Raw genomic sequence first — 13,256 nt, forward strand, 5'->3', positions numbered from 1 at the left:
CAGGGCGATAAGCTGCCGTCCAAAGGGTTAAACGGCTTTGCCCTTATCTCCTCGGAACAGGCAGCGTTTTGCACAACCTGCATTAATAACAGCCCCCGCAGAATAAAGCCACCGAGTGCTCAGATTCTTACGGAGAAAGGATGAACAGAGGCGACAGGAGTAGACTGAGCCCAAAATATTGGACTTTCAGCGCTCGACCAGGACAGTTTTGATAACTCCCCTGAGGCCGCTCCTAACGTCCACTGTTTCCTCTTAGGCTTTCATTTAAAACGTCAATTCCCTTTTTCACAACTGAGCAAGAGTATCAGATTTCCTTTTTAAGGCAAGATTCTAGTTCTCATGATTGCTAACAAATGTTCAGTGAGTGCTGTCATAAGAAGGTGCAGCAAAAGTTCAGCTTCGGCATTATTGTAACAGTGCATTTATTATACTTATGAATTAAAAGTAGGAAATCTGCACACATTCAAAGTGTTGGGAGATGTTGCACTGAAGACAACAAGGGTTTGCAAGTGGAGAAAGTCGACAGATAGGGGAACCTCCAAGCTTCTGAGACTGTCTTTCTGACCTTGTTGTTGTTTAGTCGTTTAGTCGTGTCCGACTCTTCGTGACCCCATGGACCAGAGCACGCCAGGCACTTCTGTCCTCCACTGCCTCCCGCAGTTTGATCAAACTCATGCTGGTAGCTTCAAGAACACCATCCAACCATCTCATTCTCTGTCGTCCCCTTCTCCTTGTGCCCTCCATCTTTCCCAACATCAGGGTCTTTTCCAGGGAGTCTTCTCTTCTCATGAGGTGGCCAAAGTATTGGAGCCTCAGCTTCACGATCTGTCCTTCCAGTGAGCGCTCAGGGCTGATTTCCTTCAGAATGGAGAGGTTTGATCTTCTTGCAGTCCATGGGACTCTCAAGAGTCTCCTCCAGCACCATAATTCAAAAGCATCAATTCTTCGGCGATCAGCCTTCTTTATGGTCCAGCTCTCACTCCCATACATCACTACTGGGAAAACCATGGCTTTTACTATACGGACCTTTGTTGGCAAGGTGATGTCTCTGCTTTTTAAGATGTTGTCTAGGTTTGCCATCGCCTTTCTCCCAAGGAGCAGTCGTCTTTTAATTTCGTGACTGCTGTCACCATCTGCACTGATCATTGAGCCCAAGAAAGTAAAATCTCTCACTGCCTCCATTTCTTCCCCTTCTATTTTCCAGGAGGTGATGGGCCCAGTGGCCATGATCTTCGTTTTTTTGATGTTGAGCTTCAGACCATATTTTGCGCTCTCCTCTTTCACCCTCATTAAAAGGTTCTTTAATTCCTCTTCACTTTCTGCCATCAAGGTTGTGTCATCTGCATATCTGAGGTTGTTGATATTTCTTCCGGCAATCTTAATTCCGGCTTGGGATTCATCCAGCCCAGCCTTTCGCATGATGAATTCTGCATATAAGTTAAATAAGAAGGGAGACAATATACAGCCTTGCCGTACTCCTTTCCCAATTTGGAACCAATCAGTTGTTCCATATCCAGTTCTAACTGTAGCTTCTTGTCCCACATAGAGATTTCTCAGGAGACAGATGAGGTGATCAGGCACTCCCATTTCTTTAAGAACTTGCCATAGTTTGCTGTGGTCGACACAGTCAAAGGCTTTTGCATAGTCAATGAAGCAGAAGTAGATGTCTTTCTGGAACTCTCTAGCTTTCTCCATAATCCAGTGCATGTTTGCAATTTGGTCTCTGGTTCCTCTGCCTCTTCTAAATCCAGCTTGCACTTCTGGGAGTTCTCGGTCCACATACTGCTTGAGCCTTCCTTGTAGAATTTTAAGCATAACCTTGCTAGCGTGTGAAATGAGTGCAATTGTGCGGTAGTTGGAGCATTCTTTGGCACTGCCTTTCTTTGGGATTGGGATGTAGACTGATCTTCTCCAATCCTCTGGCCACTGCTGAGTTTTCCAAACTTGCTGGCATATTGAGTGTAGCACCTTAACAGCATCATCTTTTAAAATTTTAAACAGTTCAGCTGGAATACCATCACTTCCACTGGCCTTGTTATTTGCAGTGCTTTCTAAGGCCCATTTGACTTCACTCTCCAGGATGTCTGGCTCAAGGTCAGCAACCACACTACCTGGGGTGTATGAGACATCCATATCTTTCTGGTATAATTCCTCTGTGTATTCTTGCCACCTCTTCTTGATGTCTTCTGCTTCAGTTAGGTCTTTACCACTTTTGTCCTTTATTATGGTAATCTTTGTACGAAATGTTCCTTTCATATTTCCGATTTTCTTGAACAGATCTCTGGTTCTTCCCATTCTGTTGCTTTCCTCTATTTCTTTGCATTGCTCGTTTAAGAAGGCCTTCTTGTCTCTCCTTGCTATTCTTTGGAAATCTGCATTCAATTTCTTGTATCTTTCATTATCTCCCTCGCATTTTGCTTGCCTTCTCTCCTCCGCTATTTGTAAGGCCTCGATGGACAGCCACTTTGCTTTCTTGCATTTCTTTTTCATTGGGATGGTTTTAGTTGCTGCCTCCTGTATAATGTTGCGAGCCTCCACCCATAGTTCTTCAGGCACTCTGTCCAGCAAATCTAAATCCTTAAACCTGTTCCTCACTTCCACTGTGTATTCATAAGGGATTTGGTTTAGATTGTATCTTACCTGTCCAGTGGTTTTTCCTACTTTCTTCAGTTTAAGCTTGAATTTTGCTATAAGAAGCTGATGATCTGAGCCACAGTCAGCTCCAGGTCTTGTTTTTGCTTACTGTATAGAGCTTCTCCATCTTTGGCTGCAGAGAATATAATCAATCTGATTTCGATGCCAGTCGTGTCCGACTCTGGGGTTGCGTGCCCAACTCGCTTAAGAGGCTGGGGGCCAGCGCTGTCCGAAGACACTTCCGGGTCACATGGCCAGCGTGACAAGCTGCATCTGGCGAGCCAACGCAGCACACGGAAACGCCATTTACCTTCCCGCTAGTAAGCAGTCCCTATTTATCTACTTGCACCCGGGGGTGCTTTTGAACTGCTAGGTTGGCAGGCGCTGGGACCGAGCAACAGGAGCGCACCCCGCCGCGGGGATTCGAACCGCCGACCTGACGATCGGCAAGTCCTAGGCGCTGAGGTTTTACCCACAGCACCACCCGCGTCCCTTAGTTTACCTTTCCTCAAATGCTAGACCAGAGGTTTTCAACCTTTCTGAGTCCATGGCTCCCTTGACCAACTACATTCTTTCTGGGGCACCCCTGTGGGGCTTAGGAGCCCAGTTATGTCACCCTTTGCCTGTAGAGCTGGCAGCCTCTCACCCTTTTGAACTTCCTCCCTTGTGGAGTGTTCCCCGAAAAACCTCTGGTCTCTGAGCCACGCCCCCTGCCCCAGAGAGAGGGGCCTGGGAAGAGGCTGCCCCCAGTCTTAGTGGCCAAACAGAGACTGGCCAAAGGTGAATGTAAGGCCAGCACCTTACCTTGGGAGGCAGCAACGACAGCAGCAGGTGCTGCCAGATCTGCATGGGGGAAAGGTTCCCCTTCAGCACTGGGTACCCAGACGAGCACTACACACAGCAAGCACAAGAAAGGCCAGTGCAATGCCTGCCTGTCTGCCTGGCCTCCCACTTCTCTGTCCATTCCCAGCAGCAAGGGCTGGTGGACTGGCTGGCTGGCTTCCCTCACCCATTTGTTTGTTTGTTTGCTTGCTTGCTTGCTTCAATGCCACCTCAGCTCCTGGCAACCAGCACCGCTTGGCCAGCCCCAGGCACCATTCGCCTGTGGAGCTTGTAGCCAGGGTTGGAACAAACAGCTGTGCAAGCCTTTGTGAGGCAGAGATGTGAGAGGGCATCCAAGGAGGGAGGGAAGGAAAGGGGGACAGAGGCCAGTGTTGCCCGTGGCACCCCTGACCGTCATTCAAGGCACCCAAGGGTGCCATGGCACAATGGTTGAAAGCCACTGTGCTAGACTGTTGGGGTTGCTGACCTAACTAACAAGATAGATGATTCAGGTTCAAGGACACCTCACAACTTAATTATCACATATAGTATTAATTATAATGTGTATTGTGTATCTACTATAAGTATTCATAAAGGTAAAGGGACCCCTGACCATTAGGTCCAGTCGTGGCCGACTCTGGGTTTGCAGCGCCCATCTCGCTTTATTGGCCGAGGGAGCTGGCGTACAGCTTCCGGGTCATGTGGCCAGCATGACTAAGCCACTTCTGGCGAACCAGAGCAGCGCACGCAAAAACCATTTACCTTCCCACCGGAGCGGTACCTATTTATCTACTTGCACTTTGACGTGCTTTCGAACTGCTAGGTTGGCAGGAGCAGGGACCGAGCAATGGGAGCTCACCCCATCGCAGGGTTCGAACCGCTGACCTTCTGATCAGCAAGTCCTAGGCTCTGTGGTTTAACCCACAGCACCGCCCGCGTCCCTATAAGTATTCATAGTATCCCCTTTAATGTCTTAGAGGAATATTACATACCACTTTTACTCTGTGTACATGTTAGGAGAAAAAACTGGAATGTATTCTTCTCATAAGTTGTGGGATGCAATACGGGTACATGCAATGTATACATGGCTTACCAGCATCTGCACTTTTATCCTATTCTTTCCCCAAGGAGTTGAGAGCAGTGTCCCTTGTTTATCCCTGCTGCCTTCATCACAACAATCCTGCAAGACAGCTTAGGTTGAGAGACTGTGAGTGGCCCAAGGTCACCCCGTAAGCATCAGAGCTGAGTTGGGATTTGAACCCTGTTCTTCCAGGTCCCAGTGCCACACTCTAATATCTACACCACTCTGTCTCTCCATTTTGAGCTCTATCTCCCATCATCCCTACCTAGGAGGACCAATGGCCAGGGATTAAAGATATCATTAAGTCAACCTCTTTTGAACTAAAAAGAAGAAAAAGAAATCGACAACCCACAGCTTTGTGTTCAGTACATATAGCTCTCTTTTTTTAATAAAAAATATATAGATAGTGATTACTCTGGTTGGTTAGCTAAAGGACATCTCCTGTTGGTAGTTAAGAAAGGGAACATTCCCAGATTAAGGCTTCTCTCTTTCTCCCATCCATCCCTTTTCTTTATCCTGCATGTGTGTGTACTTAGTGGGGAATCCATTCCGTCTAATCTCTCCCGCCTTCTCCTTTCACTGAGCCTTGGAGCAGAATTCTGACAGAATAATGAAGACTTGCATGAAACACTATAAAAAGGCAATTAGGTAAACTGCTGGGTTGGGAGCAGCCTTGTGACCTTGTTAATAACTCTGAAGGGACCTGGGGATTTCAAGAGAATATAAAAGAAATAAAGCACACTTTTGTGGAGCGGGTGTGTGTGTGTGCATATGTGGTATGGTGGTCACAACATGGCAGAAACATTTATCTGGCATCGTGTATGTATGTTGAAGGATATTTCACATACGGTTCTGTGGAGAGAAGGCCTCTGTGCGGTTCTAGGTCATGCTGTTTTACTATGCCAGGACAGCTGCTTATTTTCTCAATTTATTTGCATGTGTGTGTGGGGGGGAGGGTTGTCTGCTTTTTAAGCCAAACAATCCAAACTAGCAAACACTAGAGGCCATTCAAAGCTGCAGCCACATGGCACCGCACAACGTTACTGTGTGTCAGCACAAAAAAGACAATAATAACAAGAATATTTCAGGGTATTCAAAATGCTTCACATGCGTGATCTCATCACAATCGTCATAATGAGCCTATAAGATAGTTTCAGGCCACATTCACACCCTACCGTGCTATGATGCCACTTTAAACAGATTATTTGGCTTTCCCCAAAGAATTCTGGGAGCTGTAGTTTGTTAAGGGTGCTGAAAACATTTCCAAGGGCAACTTTGGATAATATAGAGAAGGAACATGGGCTGGCATTTTGATACCAATTATGTTGTGTGGATGCTTGGGGGTGTGTGTGTCAAGAATGGCATTCATGAGGAGCACTCATTCCATGATAGACAGCTGCCTGGAAGTCCCCATTATCACAGCACCACCATTTCTGATATGAACAGATGCTTGCAGTGGAGTAGAGTTACCCATATAGAGCTGGGTCACTGACATGACGAGCACTGAGTGTGTCATGATTACACAGACACACTGGCGGTTTAAAACATAGATGCAACATCTCATGGGATTAGACATAAAAGCAGGATCACTTTAATGTCACACATGGAAACCTTATTTCTTTACAGTTGCATTCTGCACCTGCTAAACTCAAAGTGGGTATTTTGGAAGATAAAAGATTTCTTTGTGATTTAAATGAATCCCAGCAGAGTGAGATTAAAGGATTTAGGGGTATATATTGAAGCTGTTTTGATGCCTCATTTGTTCTGATTGCATCTTGTCCTAGAATTCATATGCAAAGATGGGACAGACTTCCTTCTCTTTAACCAATCTATCCCTGTTTCTTATACCTTCTTATAGTAACACTAAGCATTTATAGAATATTTTAAAATGTTTAAAGTGCTTCACATACATTATCATGTTATAATCCTTACAACAACCTTGTCTACAACAGCCTCTTGCACTGTGTTTCTTAAGTGGCTGGCAATCAAGCATTTGGAAAGCACTGTGCAAGATCACCTGTCAGTCATCTGATGTCATATTGGCACCAGATGATTGGCAGGTGGGTTGTTCTGCCCACTTGTTACAGCTGGTCCTAGGGATGAGGACAGGTAATGATCTGGCCTACTGGACCAAAACGGTTCTCCGCTCCTGCTGTACAACATATTAAAAGTTTCACCGCAATTTTAAAAACTAGAATGAATCAACACTTGTTATAGGTTCACCTCAGCACAGGACCAGCTCACCCACGAGGCAAGGTGAGGCGGCAACCTCAGGTGGCAGAAGCCAGAGGGGCAGCAGACCCAGCCTCCAAGGAATGTGTTGCCCACTGCTGCCACAGAGACAGCTGCAGAATGCTTTTTGGGTGGTCAGATCTGCCTCCTTCCCAGCCGCAGGACAGGTGTTCCTCAAATGTTGAAAGACTGGAAATACTGCAATTTTTTATTTGGAAAACAAGTGATAAATGAAACAACCAATTAAATATACCTCAGCAGATAGACAGACATATAAAATGTCATCGTTTTGCTCCATAACGATCCAGAGCAAACCTCAATGTTAGTTATCAGAGTAAGCATGATGCAGGCTTCCAGAAATAATAATAATAGACCAGGCACAATCAGTTTAATCCAGTAATTATTTACTGAAGGCAAAATGAGCATAACAGTTTGCGAATCCACAATATAAAATACTATATCGGTATTCTTGGGCAACCTTCTCCCTGTACTTCCTCAGAACAAGGGTAAAGAACATTATATGCATATTGATATTCTTTACAGTTGTCCTGTCTTGTCATAAAACTCTGAGGTTTGATTTCAGTCCAATTATAGGCATGGTTATTCAGAATTCAGTGGGACTGAATTCAGTGGAACAGCTGCAATGTGCTTATATGTGCAATGTATGAGGGAGACCTCAACAAGAATAATGTCCTACTGAGCTGTTCCCTCAGGCAAATCATTTCTGTGCAGGGTAGAAACAATTTACAAAAGTGATGGAGTTTGTGTGTAGTTGCAACTCCTAGGTCAAGAGGTAAATAAATGCTCGCTACTTGCCAAACCACTCATTACCATCCCACAGGGCCTGTCCCACAGTGTTACTGTACAGCAATTTCCACAAAAAGCTTACAGCATTGAGAGAAATGGAAACATGGCTTCCATCTTTTTATGTCAACTGTTTTCAGCATCTAGTTCACCATAAGGCAAAAAAAGCCTCTCATTTTCTCAGCAATGTTGCCCATATTTTGAATTTATGATGTTATGTATTAATAATCTCTCTCTCTCTCTCTCTCTCTCTCTCTCTCTCTCTCTCTCGTAAAATGTGAGGTTTTTAATCTATCTATCGTAATTAAGTGGTTGTGTCTGGACATTTTTTCTTTTGTATATGATTCACTTTTGTTTTCATTCACGTTATTTTATGTACAATGTTCATTTTTAACTGTGTTTCTTAAAATAGTACACATTAGTAGTAGTAGTAGTAGTAGTAGTAGTAGTTCTGAATGTGGAATTTATATTTTTATATAATATACACTGATTTTTTTGGCTGAGTTTTGTAAACCACTTAGAGAGTTCTTGAAATATAAAGTGATATACAAGTTGACCACACAAACAAACATAGTATCTGTTTGCTCCTGAGCTCAGTTAAAAGTTCTGGGATTAATCCCTAAGGCTATCTCAAACTTGGATATCTGATGAACAAGCTTTTCCATTATGGCAGGGGTGAAGAACCTTTTTGACCCATCAGGCCAGATCTTTATCTCTCCCCACTCCATGGGCCACCTTAGACAGGTGAGGCAGTCACCCATCTGACATCATTGATGATGTCAGTTGATTGATAGGTAGCTAGTCCTACCCACCTGTCAAAGTTGACCTGTGTGTGTTTCATCAACACATCCCCTGCAGGGAGCAGGACTGGGCTAGGCTCTGCCCTCCACCCATCTGCTGACATTACCCAGGATTGGGGGCCATTGGGGGCCAAATTACACCTCTTGGCAGGCCAGAACTGGCCTGGAACCCCAAGATTTTGCAGCCCTGCGTTATGTTCTTTCTGTATGTTAAGATAAACTTCAGAGACCCTACTCAGTCTTCTGCTGCCAGTGGAAATATGATGGGTGGACACAGAGGTTGGAGTTTTCAATTGCAGTGTCCGAAGTATGGAGTGCCCTCCCTAAAGTGCCATGTTGAGGCCTCGCCATTCTGTGATTTGCACAGGCATTAAACCACATGTGTTAACTGTCAATGATGGCTGCTTTGTTTGTGGTTTTATTTGACCTGGTGCTGTGATGAGTCTGCAATGGGCATTTTAATGTGTTGCTTATGATTAATGTGTGCGTTTTGCTTTGGTATTTTTGAACTTTACATTTTATGATACGTCTTGGAATTTCCAGTTTGGTGCTATGGATATGGGGGTTTCCATACAAAAGCAAATATTTAAAGCAGGCTCCCTCAAACTCAGCCCTCCAGATGTTTTAAGACTACAATTCCCATCATCCCTGACCACTGGTCCTGCTAGTTAGGGATCATGGGAGTTGTAGGCCAAAAACATCTGGAGGGCCGAGGTTGAGGAAGCCTGATTTAAAGAGCATTTTGGGGAATGAGAGCTAAACACCCTTACAATTTGGGACCTACTGAAAGTTGTCTTTAAGGAAAAGTAGGAACTCTGTAAAATGCCAAGTTCAATCCCCCCTCTTCCCCCTAAATCTCTATCTCCATCCCGTCTTAAGCAAAGCCATCTAAGCCATCAGCTAAATGAAGACAGTAATACTAGTTTCCATCACTGAGGGATGTAGTTAGGATTAATCAGTCAATGAAAAGTGCTTTGAAGATTTAGACGTATTCATATCTGTGGCTTGGTTAAGAAAATGGCAAGACTTGCTGTGAGGCTGGAGATAGACGTGGGTGTTTGCTCTTAGTCACTTTTGATCATCTTCTTAAGGCAGCAGGAGTCTGCTTGCAGCTGGTAAGTTTTTCTGAGACCGGTTGCTGACTTTATTCATGATTCCTCTACCTGGGGGGAAATAATAGAGTTCCTAATCACACACACATTGTCTGCCACCGTTAGAAGCTGTAAGACGTTTGGACAGATTTAGTAGGCAGGTAATGTTTCCCCCATTTGTTCTGCTGTGTAAAAGCTAGTTTGCACAGAATCATTAGTTCTACATGCAAGTCAGTTGTCCATGTGGGAGATGCTTCTCCTAGAGCAGGCTTTCTCAACCTCGGCCCTCCGGATGTTTTGAGACTACAATTCCCAGCATCCCTGACCACTGGTCCTGCTAGCTAGGGATCATGGGAGTTGTAGTCCAAAAACATCTGGAGGGCCGAGGATGGGGAAGCCTGTCCTAGAGCGTCAGGGATTTTCATCTACATCAAAGCCACTTGTCACTAACTGATCACAGGAGCCCCTTGTAATGATTTTGTAAAACTATTATTTGTAGCTGGCATTTTATATCTGCAGAGTGAGTTCTCTGTAACATCTTCTGTCCCATGAGTTGCATGTGTTCCTGCACTCAAAGATGGAAGAAGAAATGACGGTACCATCTATGTCAGGTTTGACTCATGAGGATGAGATGTAAGCCATAGGCAAATACAGTGGTACCTCAGGTTACATACACTTCAGGTTACAGACTCTGCTAACCCAGAAATATTACCTTGGGTTAAGAACTTTGCTTCAGGATGAGAACAGAAATCGTGCTCCGGCGACACAGCGGCAGTGGGAGGCCCCATCAGCTAAAGTGGTGCTTCAGGTTAAGAACAGTTTCAGGTTAAGAACGGACCTCCGGAATGAATTAAGTACTTAACCCAAGGTACCACTGTATTCATGAAATGTAGAAATGGATGTATGGAGGATGGATATTTTTGCAAGGTTTGTCCAGGTCACATGTAAGAAGGATACTCTCATTACTTTGTTTTCCTGCACATTTCTGCATTTCATGAACATCTCTCCACAGGATTTATCTACCTATTGTTCTACAGGGCTTCACAGATAAATGCCATGGACTGGATGGATGCATGCAGGCCCCAGGGACGCGGACTTATAAAAAATATTGGGGGGGCCCGGGAAAGCTCGTGAAATGTAAATGAGCTCATGAATATGCAAATAAGCTCATGAATATGCAAATAAAGTGGCGCCGCCCCCTCGCGAGCGAATAGGGGAGAGCGTGCTGCTGCCTATTAATCAGCTCCGGAACAGCTGATATGCGGGAAACCTGGGGCTAGAGGCAGAAGCCCCCGCCCCCGGGGATTCCCCTGTTCTTGCGGGGGACGGCCGGGGCTCTCCAGCTAGGGCGCGCGGCTGGCTGGCTGGCTGGCTGGGGAGAGAGCAGGTGGGGAGGAGGCGGGGGACGGCGGCAAGGGCGCCCGAGATTATTGGGGGGGCTGAGCCCCCCAAAAAAATTTTTTGAGGGGGCTCAAGCCCCCTCAAGCCCCATGGAGTCGGCGCCTATGGCAGGCCCTGAGATGCCCAAACAGCACAACCCCTCTCTTGCCTGGCTGATGTGGTCCAAAGGAAAGCAGAGCAACATGTTTGGCACCAGCTTGGCTGCAGGAGTTGCAGGAAGGAGGCTTACAAGGCACCACCCAACCGTCTTAGGGACTCTACTCTGGACTTACTCCTTAGCCATTTCTTCTCCTGAAGATATCCTGCAAGGCAGTGGACATTGCATCCCGAACACATACATCATTTCCCTCTGTTTGCCTCTCAGGGACCAGTCAAAAGTCAATGAGATGATTTATGGGCATGATTTTGCATCATAGAAGTCTCATAAAATGGCAAAAGGAACGATATGGGCAAGGGGAGAAATTGTCCTAAAGATGAAAGAGAAGTGTTGAATGATAAGTGCCAACAACTCTTCAAAAGATTGGGCTCAATGAGAATCATAGAAGAAGTCTAACAAGCTGGTGATGTAAGCAGGAAGTTCAAGCAGCTTCCAGCCATAAAGTCTTCAAGGTCAGGGTAAAGACTACCATGATAATATCTCTACTATGGTACCATCATGAAAACCTGCAAGGATGGGTCATCTGGGATTTCAAAGCAAATAATAGAAAACAGTGAGAATGGCTACAAACAGGCACTAGAATAGTTTGAATCATGTTATCAGGAGCAATTCCTCCCCCCATGACATAGAACCAGGTTCCCCACCCAGCTCCTCCCACCTCTTTCTCCCCAATGCTCATCTTTCACTTTGTCATTCAATTCCCAATTGGCCAAGTGCAGTCTGTTTCTCTCCCTTTTTCCATTACACACTCGACTGAGCGGAGGATGAAAGGGCCCCTGGATTCCAGAAAGAAGGTAATTAATTGACTTTCTGCCCTCGTTGCTATGCGGCAGAGGTTGAAGCCGCAGCAGCTACAGTTCATTTTCAATCCTGGACAATTAGCCATGAATGGCATCATTATAGAGACGATCATCTCTGCCCAGTGCAGCAACTGTGATGTTGACTGACACCAGGCAGTCTCAGAGAGGCCAGTAGAATAGATGTTCATAGAGCAACTCATGTGCATGCCTTCAGAGTCTCATGCAGGCACCAAAAATGGTAGCCTTTTCCTTGCTGCACACCTTCACCCTCCGATTCTTGTTAAGGATACTAGCTGGGAGTGTGCATGGGTGCCAGAATGCACATGCATGCATAAGTTCTGGTTCCAAGCTGCGAACAGCTCACTATAGCAAAATATAAAATAAAAATAAAAATGTAACATAGGGGTAGCCAACATTGTACTCCTTGTTGGACTACAACTCCCATCATCCCTCACTATTGGTTATGCTGGCTAGGGTTGATGGGACTTGCAGTCCAGAAATCTGTACTGCTTTTAATGGCTATGTTTTTATATAGTTGTACACTGCCATGATATTTTATGAGAGGGTGGTCTATACATATTTTTATGAACGAACAAACAATCTGGAGGCAACAATGTTGGCTTCCCTTGATGTAACCTTTTTCTACCTGTTTTTAGAATGGAGAAATAGCTACCTTCAATCCTTTTCACATGTTACTAGCATGTAGATGGTTACCAGAATCAAATTACCTCCTGTGGAATTTTAGTTCCCTTAAAAAAATTTTTTTAAAGCATTTGGCATATTGGTTGGATAATTATCCCCTGGGGGGGGGGAGTTTTGCCTTTCATTTTTTTTTTGAAAGGCCACAGCGATATATTGGAGAGAGTCATGCTTGGCTGCCATTCAATCTAGTCATTTCTGAATAAGTATTATTATTTATTAAATTTCTATACCATGCCTTTGTCCAAGGATCACAGGGCAGTTTACAATATAAAACCACAAAAATACACAACATAGTAATAAAAGCACCCCCTGTTTAAAAGGCCATAGATTGTTCAATCAGCCAATGGCTAAAGTAAAGACATTTCATAATACAAATGTTATTCTACTAGTATATAGTTTTGAACTGCATATTATTCATGTGATATATGGCAGTGGGCTGCTTATTACTTCTGTTTCTATACAGATTTTACAATTTCTGGACAGATTTTACCTTGGTTGTTTATGCCACCGAGACATAGTTCTGTATTATGTCCATGATAATGAAAGTGTTGTAATGGTTGACTATATAGGGCTGGGTTCTCACACAAACCCTGAAGCTCTTGCTTCTCGTAGGCAGCACTGGACAAGGATGAAACCTAAGAAAAAAGAAGAGTCTGGAAGCATCTAAATTATTCCCAGTCCTTTTGGCTTACTATGTATTGACTGGAAGAGGTTGCCCACCTCCCTACCCTT

Source organism: Podarcis vaucheri, assembly GCF_965113315.1.
Source record: "Podarcis vaucheri genome assembly, chromosome: 6".
Taxonomy (NCBI): Eukaryota; Metazoa; Chordata; class Lepidosauria; order Squamata; family Lacertidae; genus Podarcis; species Podarcis vaucheri.